Here is a 16,797-nt window from a genome sequence, read left to right on the forward strand (position 1 = left end):
ATGAATACTTAGATATTCTTTTCAACACTTCATTACAAAAAGGTTGCAATAAATATCTATATTGGTTATTTCATTCATATTTGAAAAATTCACTTCAGTTGTATAAATTTCTAACAGCAGAATTGCTAGGTCATGACAGAAAGCGCACTTATTTTGATAGATATTGCCAAATTGCCCTACATATGAATGTTAGTTGATTGATCACCATACAGAATCTGCTTGTTTTCTTAAGAACCTGTGAATCTAAATATATGTGATTTTGTTGTTTTGGGTTTATGAAGAGATTTTTTTACAAGTAAAAAAAGAGTGAACTGAAAGTAATACCAGTAGCAAATATTTCCATAACATTAGTATGTGCCAGGCATGGCAGTAAGAGCTTGACATTGATCCAGGTGTGAATATTTCATCCATTTCCCCCTTTATACTCCTAAATAAAAATTCTCCATTATCAGTCTAAAATATGTTCCAGTAATTTTATAATAAAAATTGAATTTTGAGGAGAATTTTTCTTTCAACTTTTTAATCTTCAAATCTTTTCTCATGTGATTGTTTGAAAAAATATGGATTTCTTTCTTATTTTCAGTCAGCATCCTACTTCCTTTTGTCTATCTTGTCATTTTCCTTCCCCTTAACCTTGCACCCAGACGCAGACTTCTCTGGGTACCACCACCACACATTGCTGTCATGGAAGAGCAGGTGCAAATAGGGTGTCATGGGCAGTTCTTATTTCCAAATAAAGCACATGATGGACTTGCTCCTTTCACAGAGTTGAGGAGCTGCTGATTTCTATGTTCTCTTTAGTTCGTCCACAGTTTCTTTTTTGCTCACCAAGAATGAGTCATTTTCCTAGATCTTAACTTTTATTTTCTTTTATTACTAGCACAATCAGTTGACTTTTTATTCAGAGCTTGTTTCCTCAATGAAACCCTGCTCTAATCTTCCTATGTTTACAAAGTATAGGAAGCCCTTGTATAGTGCTTGCTATGTGGCAGGCTGTGTTTTAAGTGCTTTGAATATTTTTTAAAAATATTTTATTTATTGGGGTGCCTGGGTGGCTCAGCCAGTTAAGCATCTGCCTTCACTTGGGTCATGATCCCAGGGTCATGATCCCAGGGTCCTGGGATCAAGCCTTGCATCAGGCTCCCTGCTCAGCGGAGAGCCTGCTTCTTCCTCTCCCTCTGCTACTCCTTCTGCTACTCCTCTGGCTTGTGTGCTCTCTTTATATTTTATTTATTTATTTGAGAGAGAGAGAATGGGGGAGGGGAGGGTTGGGGCAGAGGGAGAGGGAGAAACAAAAGTCCCTGCTGAGCAGGGAGTCCTACTGGGGGCTGGATCCCAAGACCGTGGGACCATGACCTGAGCCAAAGGCAGATGCTTAACCAACTGAGCCACCCAGATGCCCCATAAGTGCTTTGAATATTGTATGAGAGGTATGAAGCTCACGTGCCTTCTCAGAACCCTCAACCATATCTTTCTTTTTCAACATTCAACTAACACCAAGCACCTCTCCATTTGAGACCTGGCTGAGGCATGGGGTGTGGTTTGCAAGGTGCCTGCCAAGGGACCAGATGAGGCTCTTGGTAGAATAGGGAAATTATCTTCCTGTAGAGTGAACCAGTGGAATGCAAGAGGCCGAAAGGAGTCAGGCAGGTAAATCCCCCTCGTTTATCTCATTTGTGGACTGCTGTGAGGTACACCTCCTCTTTGCAACCCTTCCATAGAAATCCCATTAACATCCCCTGTGTTGAAAGAGCACCTGCTGAGCAGTATGCTCTGTCTTCTTAGCTATTTGTGGAATAGCCGGTATGGTAGGGCATTGCACTGGATTGCATGGTATCCTGTCTTGTTATGTTTCCCTTTTACCCTCACTATTACCACCTTAGGTATGTAACTCCCACATGAACTATCCACACCATAATGTTTGTCTCTGGGTCTCTTTTCTAGAGGACCCCAGCTAAGATCTATATATCAACTAATTTAGTCCTCACAAAAACTTGGCTAGGTAGATACTACCCTTTCCCCATTTCATAGAAGATGATACTGAGACACAGGGGTTTAAATGATTTACCCAAGCTCACAGAGTTACTTTGTGGTAGCATTGACTTTTAGAACAGTCTGGCTCCAGAATCTATGCTTTTAGCCATTATTCTCAGCTACTGTCCAATATCAAGCTCTTGGAGCTGAGATGTGTAGCAACCACCAGGCTCCCTCACTGGTTAAGTAATTTGCTCCCGAGCAACTTCATTGCATCATAAGACTCAAATCTGAACCCCAACAAAGTAATTTGTTATAAGTCCTGGACCTTTGGAGGTTGTTTGGGGAATGTAGGAACTCACTGTTGAAACTGAATTCCAAGGGTTTGTTGTAAGTGTGGCAAGCCTCATATTTACTTTTTTGGAAAGTACATTTTGGCACACACATACAACAACCCATATGATAGTCATATCTTCTGGTCTAAGCATTAGGATGCATGGACTGACATATGTAACACCTCAATATTTCTCCCATGCTAGATAAAAAGTGACCCAGGAAATCTGAGACTCATGGCTTTAGTACATACATATTATATTGTCAGAAAGGATTACTTTTACAGAACTTTCTGTCAGAATAAGGTTGGCTCCCAGTTGACCATCAACTCCCAGGAAATCAGGGCTTAACTTCCTTAACTTACTCCCATAATAAGGTAATCGATTAATGTGAAAGGCTGACTTTGTGAAGCCAGTCCCCAAATGGTGCGGGGGGTGGGGGGAAGCTGTGTAGTGAGAGAATTATACTGCCACTTCTTCAAAAATGGTCGTTGGAAAGGAATAAGAGACAGCATAAATGATGCTCTACACATCAGAAAACTCTCTATAGAACAGACAAGAGAATGTTGAACATCATAACCCTTGGGGTTTGGTGCAGATGTTACATAGTAAATGGAATTTGAGTTGTTGCTGTATAGATTCTCTCATTGTCAAAAATTATGCTCTTTGAGGCCTCTGTCTGAGGCACTGTCCTGTAGTTAAACAAGAAGATCCTGAAGAAGTCTCAAATGTTACTAAGTGGAATTTACTAAACTGTAGTTAGGGTCTGTCAAAGCTGTCTCATTACCCTGAATGACCAGTTCCTGGGGTCAAAGTTCCAAGTGACAGTTCTTGTTCCAGAACAAGATATTTAAAACAAAAGGGCAATATTAAACTGGAGCCCAGTTTGAGATCATCTTAACACCATCGTTTGGCATTCACTGACCACCGAGAAGGGCAGAAAGTTTTCAATGTGTGTCTGGGTTTGTCAGGAATGAGAGTAGCCTATTTGCTGTTGGGTCTCTAAGCATAACATTATGTGTGTATGTGTGTGACTCGCCTGCCATCTGAGAACAGGTGCTGGCTTTCTAAAGCTGGTGGCCCTCCCTGACATCCAAATTCCTCCCAGGCTCTGTGGGCTTGCCAGAGCCATTATTTGTCATTTGTTTAGTTTTCATCTTTCTGAGATAATATGGCAAAGCACAAGACCACAGCTGTGCCTCTTCTCAAATCCTTTCATATTTAGACTTGGTTTTTGTCTGATGAGGAAAAATTTACCATAAAACATGATGTCTTCTGGATATGGCTAGCAGAGCCAAATAGGATGGCAATGTCACCTGGCTTTTAAAGACGCTTAAATACTAAAAGGCCAGTTTGCAAGCCTCACATATTTTGTCACTGACACCAAGCTGGGAAAGAAACTAAAATATTTTGATCATTGGGTATGGGCATTTGTGGCAGATGGTCTCTTCAGCAGCATTCCATTTGGGGGGTCAGTAGGGGAGAGAGGAGGATATCCAAATAGAATATATAAAGTCAAAGAGATAGAAACTTGGCCTCATTTACAAGGCTTTGTGCCAAAGCTTGGAACACCCATGCTTCTCCAGTCAAGTGGGTAGAGGTTTCCAGTCTGAGCAGTGTGACGGGGATGACAGTTCATTTAAACAGTCTGCTGGGAGGATTTGCTGGGTTGGAAACCCAGGGCCCAGGGAGCCTGAACAGAATGGGAAAATGTGTATGCCCGTACCATCGATCATGAAGGGGAGGGCTTCCAGTTGTGCCTGCATAAACCCTTGGTAGGAAGAATATTGCCAGAGGCATGTGTCTATGGAAAAGACTTTGAGAAATGCAGCCAAAAAAAGAGCTGATTCATCTGACTTCACCTTAGGTGACTTTGCATAGGACTGAAATTCCCAGCACAGCTCCGAGTCTTAAGACCTGGATCCTGCTGGCCGACTGGCTGGCTGGCAGGTCTCCAAAGACTGAGTTGCCTAGAAGATTTGGCCCCTGCCCCCACTCTCACCAAACAACCATTATGATAATGCAAATGCACTCAGAAAAAGCACGGGACATTACAAGCTACCAAGTAGAGCTGGGGCTCTTTGAGGTCACAGGATTCTGCCAATTCCAGCTCACTCGGGTTTTCTGTCTTGATATTATTTATTTATTTGCCTGGAAACTGCAGCTTTTTTTTTTTTTTTTAAATGTTTGGGCAGAGGTAAGAAAATTATATTGGAGAAAATATTTTTCCCAAGGGCTCAACGAGTACATAAATTGAGAAAGGAAAGGCCTGAGAATGCTATCAGTGTCATAACAATGGATCACCATTGCCTTCCTGGTCCTCCTGGTTGAGGATATCTCTCTCAGTCAGCTGCAGTCATTGGTGGACTTGAACTTGGACTAACCTTGGTTGTCTCAGACAGCAGAGGCCATTTTGAGGTCCCTCACACGCAGGCTTGTGAGCCATAACACATGAGTGCCTACCTGATGACCGACTCAGGTGATGGTTAGCTTAAGGGATAACATTTTCTGAGCAACAGCTGTGTGCTAAGGCTTGCTCCACTCTTAGGGGAAGAGAAGAGAGGAAACTGGACCCCAAAGAGCATCCTGCTTATATGTTATAAAAATTGTTACTTCTTTTCCTCTTAACATAAAAAGACCAACTAAAGCCCCAAAGTAATTATTCAGAACCAGTAGTTAGGACACCTGGTTTGCAGTACCATTCCCCTTAACTATACAAAGAAAGTGACAAGAAGAGAAGACAAGTCAGAATTGAATTTTCTTTCTTTGGCATAAACATATAAATAATTAATTACATACAGTATATTACAGTTTACAAAGTGCTTCATGTACATTTTGATATTTTATCTTTGCAGCTGTAAGTATAGATGCTTCCATCTTGTAGATGTGAAAACTAAGTTTAAAAAGGTCAAATGATTTGCCCAAAGCAAGACAGCTCATTAATGGAGAGCTGGGGGAAAAGGCATGAGTTTAGGATTTCTGAAACAAAGCCTGGTGTTTTATTCCTTTCTCACAGCTGCCTCACTTATATAGAGTAGTACTAAGTGAGTACATCACCGCGAAACCTGTAGATTTTTAACTGGGGAATGTTTAAAATGGAAATAGCCTGGTACAAAATGAGGCTAATTTTCCCTCTTTGCAGAGGGAGAGATTAGCTTGGGAAAAAGTGTACTAGCAGCCAGGATGAGTGTCATCTGAATAGGAGAAGTCTTTTCTGACCCTTCTTCCCCTATTGTGGAGCAGAGAGGCGACTGGAGGAAAGTGGATTTTTGCACATCTCTGGCACATATTGTCAATCAAGTTTCATCCCTAGCTGTGGTTGTGCAGCTTAGATCCTGGGTGGGAGGCAAGACAAGAACTTTGAGTTTCTCTGTCCTTCCTGAAGCTTCCAACCGAAGCTGCTGGAAACCTGAAAAAGGGGATGTAAAATGTTCGGGCTCTCTTCTCTATTTTTATTTTTAACTTTTTATATAATTTCAGACATACAGAAAAGTCACCCAAACAGTATACAGAATTCCAGTATATATTTCACTCAGTTCTTAACATTTTACTACATTTTTCACATATATATATATGAAATATATATATGCTATCTACATTTTTTCTGGACTTTACAAGTAAGTTGCTAATTTAGTGCCCTTTAATTTCTAAATACTTTACTATGTGTTTCCTAACAATCAGAACATTTTCTTATATAATGCAAATATAATGCAAATATAAAACTCAGGAATTTAACATCAATACAAAAATATAACCTAACCTATAGACTTTATTAGATTTTTCCAGCTGTCCCAATATTGTCATTTATAACAAAAGAAACTAATAGATGATGCTTTGCATTCAAGAATCATGTCTCTTCAGTTGTCTATAATCTGGAAAAGTTTCTCCATCTGCTTTGACCTTGATGGGCTTGATACTTTTGAAAATTACCAGTCTATTATTTTGTAGACTGCCTTTCAATTTGGGCTTACTCTGATAATTCCTTCTGAAAATTTATTCTGGTTGAATTTAGAAGTGAAGAAAAATGTCATTAATAAAGGCATACATAAATCAATGTCCCCAAATTGTAAAGTCACCTCTTTCTTTTCCCTTTTTCCCTATTTACTGTTTTCCATACTTAGTACCAATATTCTTTAGGTCAACAACACTATTATATAAATGTCCATTTTTCATTCACAAATTCTGCTTTATTGTTCTTTTAAAATTTTCTCCCTACTCTTTCCTTTCTTGAAATGTAACAAGTTTGTTCCTTTGCTTTTTCACTAGTTCCTTGCACATTTCCAACAATTTTGTGTGTGTCCAGTATCCCTAGATGTATAAACTACTCCTTTTCTCTCGTATTTGTTCTATAAGTCCCTTTTGTACCATGTTAGAAACCTTCTTTTTAGGATGATTGTTTCTCTTTTGGTTAGTGAAGTGACACTAAGGGCATGAATCCATGTGGTATTTAGCGAAGTGTGTAAGCATTACAAGATCTCTTGGAAAGGAGCTCTGAAAATCTGAGAGTCGTTAGCAGGGCCTCTGTAATTGGCCGTGGAGGGGTGGGCTGGACAGAAAGTGCAGTGTGGAACAAGTAGGCTGCACTCATTTGGAAGTGGAGCACTTTCTGTTTCTTTTTAATGCTTCATTGAAGCTGACTTTGAGGGAATTGGGAGCAGTTTCCTGGGTATTTTCCATGTCCCCTCCTTCACTACCAACCCACTGTACGTACACCCGTCCTTACACAGCACACTAACTACATAGGAGGAACAGAAATTATCAAGAGCATGTTCTGAAATCACTGGAGAAAAAAGAGATGCTCAAGTCTGGAGGGCGGTAGAAAGTAGAATGCAAATACGTCTATTCTGCTCTTGCTGTTTGATCATGGAATGCTGGGTAGAGACAGTGACAAAGGGAGCAAGGTTGTGGAAGTTACAGTTTTCTGTAGGAAAAGGTAGGAACAGTAATAAAAATAAAAATACTTAAAAAGGAAGTGTGTATTTCCTATGCCCCCACAGACTTAGAGACACAAGTGGCATCATGCAGAGTGAATGTTGTGGGTTGTCTCTGATTCATGCTAACTCTCTTGCATACTCACTCCTGGACATGATGTATCAGAAGGGATGTCAGTATGACAGAGGCTGATTAAAAGGCTGCTATCTAAAGGTTATTGTAACTATTGCTGTATTGCCAAGTTTTACTCCTTCCTTTTTATGGGTAATTCAAAACTCAGGTAATTGAAAATTCAGGATCTATGATTCGGAAGGAAACACAAAATGTAGTGATGGAAATCCTGTGAAAATACAGGTTTCCTTAACTTATGTTCCTGAGCCCTTCATACTGGATGTGTTTTCCTGCACATGAAACAGAAAACAATAATGTAACTCAATGATTTTGATGGATATAACTTTTTTTTAAGATTTTATTTATTTATTTGATAAAGAGAGAGAGACAGCGAGAGAAGGAACACAAGCAAGGGGAGTGGGAGAGGGAGAAGCAGGCTTCCTGTGGATCAAGGAGCCTGATGCGGGGCTCAATCCCAGGACCCTGGGACCATGACCTGAGCCGAAGGCAGACACTTAATGACTGAGCCACCCAGGCACCCCAAAGGATGTAGCTTTTAAATAAAGGCCATAGACCTAGAACCAAACTGTGATTTAAAAAGAAGAAATTAAAATGGTTTGTATGTGAATAACAACCTCATTTGCACCCTTACTCTATAATAATCTCCCCTGTTTATTCTTGACTCTCAATATGTTTATACCAGTCTTTATATTTTAGTGCAGAGTCATATGAATTTTCAAAGCTTTGACATCTTCTGTTCACACCAATTCAGCCTCTAATATGCCTGAGACATGGCTAGCTGTGGTGGAGCACACAATGAGAATCGAAACATGGCCTCTCCTTGAACAATGTCATACTTTAGTATAGGGATAACAATCTAGAAATTAAGTTTTACATACATAAAACATTTTTGTACATAAAGATATTGAGAAACAGTAATGATATGACATACCTAATGGACTCATTTTAAAACAAAGGGCAAAATCAGTAGATTATTTTTCACAACAATAGGATACAAAATCATCATCCAGGCCTGCACTTACTGATATACTGCTTCTTATTGGTCTCTTCCTGAAGCATGTGAACACTTTGTAACTGTAGACAAAATTATGAATAACTATGGAGTCCAAAGAAGGATGCTCTAAGAAATATGATGAAGATAAAATTATAACAAGAGATTGGAGATTAATTTGAGAGAATAATTACAAAATAATTTCACTGAAGAAAATTTACAAAGTACAGATATGAAATATTATTTAAAAAATCATGCACAAAGTCAAACACTGTGATGACCTATTTATTATACCATGAGGTCTATCCTCCCAGATATATGTACACACATGTAAATCAACATAAATTTTGGGCCATTTATTTAATAGTATAATGTGCTGGTGTGTCTTTTTCTGGCTTCTGTCCATCTCTTCATTATCTCTATTTTTATGATAATGTTTATTGGTGCATTATTCTATTATACTGATGTACCATAGTTATTTACCCAATACTAAGTTGTTGAAAATGACATTTCTGTAGTTTTTAAACATTTATTTTTATAAATTATCTACCATTTTTTGGCTGTTTACTATCTACCATGCACTTTATTAAGCAGTAAGTTTATGGAGCAGTCTCAACTCACTGGGTCTTGACATGGAACAAATTTGTTTTTCTGCCTTGTTATTTTAGATACCTGTTCTTTGCTGCACAGCAGTTTCATGGATGACATCTAAAGAAAAATTCCATAACTTTCTGATTATTTTCAATTATTAAACATTTGCCCAGTTTAAATCTCAAACTTGAGTTCAGGAGATTCTTCTGAGGGCCCTGTAGGGACTGCTTCATGATGGAGTTCTCTGATATGGAAGCAGGAGGCTGAATCTGGTTGAGCTACTTCCAACCCCTCAGCTCCCACGTCCCAAAGTTTTTGATCCCTGGGCAGTACTCTGGAGTGGGGCACTAGTAAGGTCTTCAGCAGGGTTGCTTCACATACAGAAACTTAGATATCTGGACCCCTCAAGATGTAGGGTATGCAGGTTACCCTATTGGGGTGGCCTCTCTGTCTACTCAGCCACCTCTCCTCTCTCCAGCTTCTTTCTTGTGTCAGGTAACCACAAGCTGATCAAAAAGTTAGGTACCTAAAATGTCAACTTCTCCTTCTTGCAGAGACCCCCTAATCATTTCCAGTGATTCATTTGATGCCTGGTCTAACCTATTCAGGCTGCTATGGGAAAATACTATAGACTGGGTGGCTTATACACAGCAGACAATTATTTCTCACAGTTCTGGAGGCTGGGGAGTCCAAGATCAAGGTGTCTGGTTAGAGCCCACATTCTGGTTCATAGATGGCTCCTTCTCACAGCCTCCTCACATGGCAGAAGGGATGAAGGAACAAGCTGAGGCTCCTTTTACAAGGACACCTATCTCATTCATGAGGTCTCTCTTTTCATGACCTAATCACCCCCCAAAACCTCAACTCCAAATACCATCACATCAGGGGAATTGGCTTCAATAGATGAATTTGGTGGGGGGACACAAACATTCATTCCCTAGCAGAGCCCCACCAAACGAACTTCTCCCCAACTTAGTTAAAGCATGCCCCTTGAGGGGAGAAAACACAAAACAAAACAAAACTATAGTCATGCCCCAATGAGCTGACAACTCACTACACTGAAGACTTTCTTGTCTTTTGCATCACCTGTCTTTTGCTTGTACAGACTGTAGTTTATATAGAGGGTCTGCATTTGTGTTTCTAAACCTTAGTATGCACATGAGTTACCCAGAGAACTTATTAAAATGAAGATTTTAGTTCCATAGTTCTGGGGTTCTTTCACATACATTACCCTACTTATTCTTCTTCACATAAACTTGCTTTTATTATCTCTGTTTACCAACAAAGAAACTGAGGCTTTGAAAAGTTAAATAACTCACCCTATGTTACATAGTTATACATATAAAACCAAGAAAAAACACAGCTCTATTCAATCTCTTTTCAACCCTTTCCCCCAGGGATTCTTGCTAATGCAGCAATATTTCACACAATGTCTCACACCTTAGTCCAATTTTCACAAAAACGGTCAGATTTTTTTTTCTGTAATAATAAGACTAGTAGCTGAAGTTTGTTAAGTCTTACTAAGTTCCGGGCCCAGTGCTGAGGACAACTTTCCCTGTAATGTCTTGTTAATTTTCACTTCTATCCAAAGAGGTAGGAGCTAGTATAATTTAGACTCGGAGAAGTTAAGAAAGTGAAGGACCTGGGATTAGAACTATGAGCTTCTTCACTCCAAAGCCTAAGTTTTTAACCATAACCCAGTGTTGAGGTATATATTGCTATGGCAATATCTTTTTAGTTTTAATTCCATAAAAATAGAGATAATTTCAGTGAGCTGCAAAAAAAAAGTGAGGATAGTGAGATGGATGTTAGATGATTCTGCAAGTCGTAATAAAGAGATTTGCTCCCAAATTACTTAGAGTGTTCTATAAACTTCCAACACATATTCCCTGAGATATGATGATAATTTTTTAGATCCAAACTGTTGCATGGACTTAGTGTTTGTCATCTCATAAGATGGTGCTCCTGGAAGTACACATTTCTGGATCTCCTGCCAATTTGTAGCATGAGTGGTATGTATGTAGTGTGAGATGAGGAGAGTTTAAATGACTTTTCCAGGGTGACAATGAGATAGTTGTGGGGCTTGACTTAGAATCCAGCTCTGGCATGTACTCCCAGGTTGTATTCAGCCAGGCTACATCGCATGTCCCTTTGTACCTGACTTTGGGAAAATGTGCTGTTTCAGAATCTGGTCTCCATAATCTGTTAAGCATCCCTTAAAGGAATAGGTGTATTAGGGCTCTCATTGCAATTTCCACAATGGACTCTAGCTTCTGCTCACTGAACCCAGCTCTTTGTCAATATGTGATTCCTTGGTAGACATCAGGAGGCCCCAGCACAGACCATAGCTACTCCTGGAAACATGAGCCTGCTCTTACTCTGTACCTATATGCCAGTGACTGGGCATCCTTTTGCCTTTAATGAGATTTTGCAGTGACAGGATTGGAACAGATTGCTGGCATTATGGCAGCCAGGATATTGTCAGGAGGAACTTGGCAGTGCTTATAGGTGTTATGATGCTGGCTCTTTGCTCAAGGGCAAGAATATCGAAGGGAAAATTAGAGATGAAACAGAAAGGGAGAGGTAATGTCAGAAAGGTTCAGAAGATGAAACTGGTAGCAGTAAATACATGGGAAATTATTTGAGGTTTACATACTTTGAGTCCTTGGTGACTGAAGACATAGCCAAGAATTGCTTCAGTGATATTCCTTCATAAATCTGCATAATAATCTCTCGGTGGGGATTTGGTGAAATTACAAGTATTCATTTACTAAATTGGGTTCAGTGTCTGTATCATGCACGCCATATGAATATTCAGTGCAGTGAATTCTTCCCAAGCTATGTTGAAGTTAACACATAAGCTGAATATAACTCAAGTAGAACTCAAAATTGCATGCTTATTTTATCCTAACAGAGGTCCTAGTGTCTTAAAGAATTAGACCCACCCCCACCCCCAATATGTCAATTAATACTCATTGTAATAAAACAAAATGTAAAGGCTTTCAGTATTTGTATCTGATTTTTGGCATAAAGTAGTTTTCTTTATAATAGAGGATTAGGATAATAATACACAGGGCTATGAATGGTTCCTTAGAACTCAGTGGCAGCTGCCAAGCAGATTCAGGAAGAATGTTTAATTACAATGCTCAGTAATAACAACAAAGGAAAAGTTCAATGAGAAGAAATGACTCTATTATAAGACAGAGATCTGTGCTGAGTGGAGGAGGTATAATGGAGCCTTTTCTAGACCATAGATATTTGTTGTAGCTAAAGTTGCATCGGCAGCTGATGAGCATTTTGCCTTAAAATTTGACCATTTTTTCTTCTCAAAGAAACTCGGTTGGTTTTCCAGGTTAAGCATTCAGAATCACTTCAATTTCAAAAAAAAATTATTTCCTAAAATGAAAACTATGAATAATTTTCAAAGAAGGGTTGATCACCTCTAGTTCTCTATAGCAAAAGAACACTTGACCAGGCACTTTGAGATCTTTTCCAGAACTCTGTAACAAACCAACTGTGGGGCCCTCAAACAGCTATGTAATATCTTTCAGCCTCTTTGAACTATGAAATTCTCCACAATATTCTGATTTTTAATATATAGTCAAAATACTCCTTTTGGAGCATTCTTGGTCATAATATTTTATATTGCCCTAAAATATAGTATGACTTTATATCCACAGTAGATGGTCAAATGTGATATGCGAAATTTTATTGATAGGTAATATTTGTTTGTACTTCTTATATGGCAGTCATTATGCTAAATGTGTTTTACATGCCAAATGTCAACATACAAGGTAACTTTATTAATATCTTCAATATATATATGGAGTAATTGAAGCTCAGAAAGTTTAAGTCACTTGCACAATATCATGTATTTAGTAAGAAGCAAAACTGAGACTCAAAGTCAAGTTTCTCTGACTCCAACAATGATAGCTTTCACTGTTCTGAACCACCTTCCTTTAGGACAATTTATAGATACATGGTGAGCTTCCTGTGTCCATCACTAGTGTGTGCTGAGGAAATGGGCTTGGGTTCTTAACTGAGTGTGTTACTCACCTAAAAAGATCTAGAATGAGAAATGGGAGAATGTTATTTAAAGGACAAATCCTTTAAAGGATTTTAGAGGAACTGAAAGAGAGAGAGTGGAAGTTCATTTTCACTGTACTTAGCAATAGCAAACAATTAGTGAGGTCAGTTTTCTCCTATTTTTACTTTTATATCTCTGTGTCTATAAGGCAGATGTGGCAGAAACAGAAACACACAAATGCACAAACAGCACTTGGGAAGACAGTTCATGAGAGTGGGTTGCAGATACAAAGGAGGAAGAAGTAACCTAACTTGTATGGGTTTTGCCAATTGGGGAAAGCTTTGAAAAGCTAATGCTAGGGACTTGAGGAAGGAATTAAATGTTAAGTACGAAAGAAGATCATTTTAGCGGAGATAGTATGTACTGATTAGAAGACATAAAGGTTGTAGCTAGAGAATTGGCTGTGGAGTTGTCTTGATGATGTAAGATGAGCAAAGTTTGAGGAAAAGAATTTCATGGTGGTTATCAAGAGACATGAATAAAATATCTGGAAGGAGATTCATCAGTCTTAGGTGGTGAGTTGTCAAGATGCAATCCTGCATAGGGAATGCCTCTTAATGGGGATATTTGGACTTAGAGGGGTGGTAGAAGGGGAAATGTGTGCCAAAATCAGCTTAAAGTTACAGTAACTTATGAGAATATAAAACAAGATTCCCAGACATGAAATTAGAGAAAATTTATATTTCTGTAAAGAAGTTCAGATTTAGATCCCATCAAACATGATAATCAGGTATAATGGAAACAGCTACAGCTTGCCAAAGAAAACTGTAGAATAATAATAAAAAGGTCTTTTTGGATTCTTATAACTAATGAGAAGATTGGAGAGTATTTTGAAGAGGTAGAGGGTGATATTTATTATGTCAAAGCCAAAAGACCAATAGAAAATATAATAATTATGTTGGAAAGCAGGCTTTGGCATTTGGCCTAAAGGGATTAGGGAAGACAAAAGTGGTCAAGGGCAAATTGAATTGACATAGTTTCTCCTTGGAAATTTGCTCTGAACATGCTCCATTAAGATTTGTGTCATTGTTAGGCTACCATAAAGATTAAAGTAAAAATTTCTTTGTTCTTAAATTCATAGACTCCAAATCCAGTACTAGATGTGAGGTCCTTCTATATTCATAGTATAAGCAAAGAAGAAAACCATGTGCAAAAGAAGCTGTCCTTCTCATACTATTTAGAGGCCATATAAATATATATTTTTTAAATTAATTTATTTAAGTAATCGCTACACCCAACATGGGGCTCAAACTCATCACCCCGAGATCAAAAGTCACGTGCTCTTCTGACTGAGCCAGTCAGGTGCCCCTACATGTATTTTTAATAACAGTAATTCTAATATCTTTGTTTTCTTAACATTGTGAATGTTACTGTGGTAAAGTAAGCAAAGTAAATGTAATCAGGGAGGAAAGAATAAAGGGATCATTAGAAAGGCTCTAATTTTAGTATTTCATGGATGAAAATGGTGTTTATAAAGTCAGGGGACGAAAAAGAGATCCTCCTTCCATGTGCCTGTGTCTCCTCGTAAGCATGAATGTGGACAGTAATCATGGAAATGTACACATTCAGGGTTAGCTGAATCTTCACTATGTTCTACTTAGCCAACTAACAGAGCATGGAGCTCAGCCCCAATGAGGTCAGGAGACTATTTATGGTCCTTAGTGACTTAGATTACAAATGAAGCATCCTAATTTCAGGAACCAACATTCTATAGACCTGACCTTGTGCAGCCAAGAAATGAAGCTGGAAAATGTACCCTTAGGGCAGAACATTCTCAAACAAGTTGACTTAGGTTCTTTTATTCAAATGCTTTTGGTTTCACCAAAACATTTTTTGGTTCATCTATAGGACAAATTATTAAAAATTTGTTTTTGAAAAATGACAAAGAAAAAACAAAAGGGACTTTTTGTGTTTTTTCTCTAGAAACTTCTCCTTTGCTAAGGTCACTTTTTCTGGGCATATAATTATCAGGTCAGTAAGATGTAATCATAACCATAGCAAAAGCAAACAGAATTGTCTGATTTAAAAGGAAAATGTGGTTTATCTTGGTTTCATACATTTTGATTATGATATATTGAATTTAGTGTTTACAAATAAGGTTGGAGTAACATGTCCAGATATAATTGTTTTTCAAGTTACAAGCTTTCAATATGGAAATGACTAGGCAGTATGTCCTTGTCAGCATTCAATAGTCTTTTTAGTTATTTTAAAGGGTACAACTTTTGGTATTAGATACCTATACAGACATCAAATTTTTATCAAATGCCTGTCTCTGGTTCCTGTTGATTTCAGCAGAACTTGGTTTAGCCCTGGATAAATAGCAATTGGTCATATCCAGAGACCTTGGAAATTAATTGTGGGAGTAGGTAGAGCAATTGATATGCACAGCAAATGATATTTGAAGTTTAGTTAGCAGAAGTTAGAAGTTTCATGAGGGAGACTAAATTATAATGAAAAAAATAAATGTTTGAGAAGCAAAGGGGTGAAAATGTTGGTATTTCTTAGAGGAATAATGGATTTGATTTCTGAGTGTCAAATTTCTCATGGCTGAGTGAGACACTGAAGGCCTTATGTTTACAGATATTTACTTCAGTGTCTGTAAAATGGGAATAATAATTCCATCCTGCCCTACATTAAAAATAAATAACATTAAATGGGCTTTGAGATCATGAGATTTAAAATACTATATAAATGTGAATGATTCCAAGTAGTTTAAAATGAACCCAATTGAAATTGCACTTTTAAAAAGAGTTTTTATAAATGAATTGAATCAATTGAAAATTGAAAAACCAAATAGCAATGTCCTCTGAAGGAATTATTTTTGAGAAGCTGGGCTGAGCTTTAATGATTATGAAAAAATCAGAGAAAAGACAACAGATTAATTAATATTTAAGACATGACTCTGTTATTGCCTTTATTTCAAGTTAGAACCAGTATTTTCAGGAGTTTCAAATGACTGTTGACATGTGGGAAGAATTCTGAATTTGAGCTGTAATTTAAGCACACAACATTATTATTAATTCTTCCATTAAAATGGAAAAAAAGAACACTTATAATGTGCCTCCTGTGTTCAAAGCAACATGCTAAGCCTTGGAATACCAGGAAAAGGGAAAAGGAGATGATGGTCCAGGAGCTGGACTCAGGCCATCATGGAGATCTGACTTGAGTCTCCATTTTCCATGATAAAAAGAAGACTATTCAACATACCAACAAAGAACACGATATGAGAGGGCAGAACATGATCCTATAAAAGGTTTCCAGACTTTTGCTTAGTTCTAATATATGAATTCAAGATAAAATATAGAACATGACCATTGGACAAATTAAGAAGCATGTTGCAATACATGTTCTGCTGCTTCCTTTTTGTTTTGTTTTGTTTTCCCTAGTTTGTTTACAACCCTAAAGCTTCAGTGCCAAGAATAATATAGAAATGGCAAGTCTCAGTTGCTCTGTAACCAGATAGATAAGGCACTGATCACCTTGGAGAATTTGGCATCCTGGAATCTTGGGACCAGGAGTTCCTTAAAGATAATTTCTCATTAGAGGGGTCTGAAAACCACAGATAGGATTTTCCACTCTCAACTCTACTGAAGAAGGTTAGTGTCATGTCTACTTGATTTCAAGTAAACTTAGGAGACTTACCTGTACAGTTAGACTAATTCTCTATGCTGATGTTAGGAAGAGGGACTATCTTTGTTCTTCACACAAAGTAGGCAAATTTTAGCTTGTTTTTCTTCATGAAAAATGTGGTGTGTGTG

Source organism: Halichoerus grypus, chromosome 3 (genome assembly GCF_964656455.1).
Source record: "Halichoerus grypus chromosome 3, mHalGry1.hap1.1, whole genome shotgun sequence".
Taxonomy (NCBI): Eukaryota; Metazoa; Chordata; class Mammalia; order Carnivora; family Phocidae; genus Halichoerus; species Halichoerus grypus.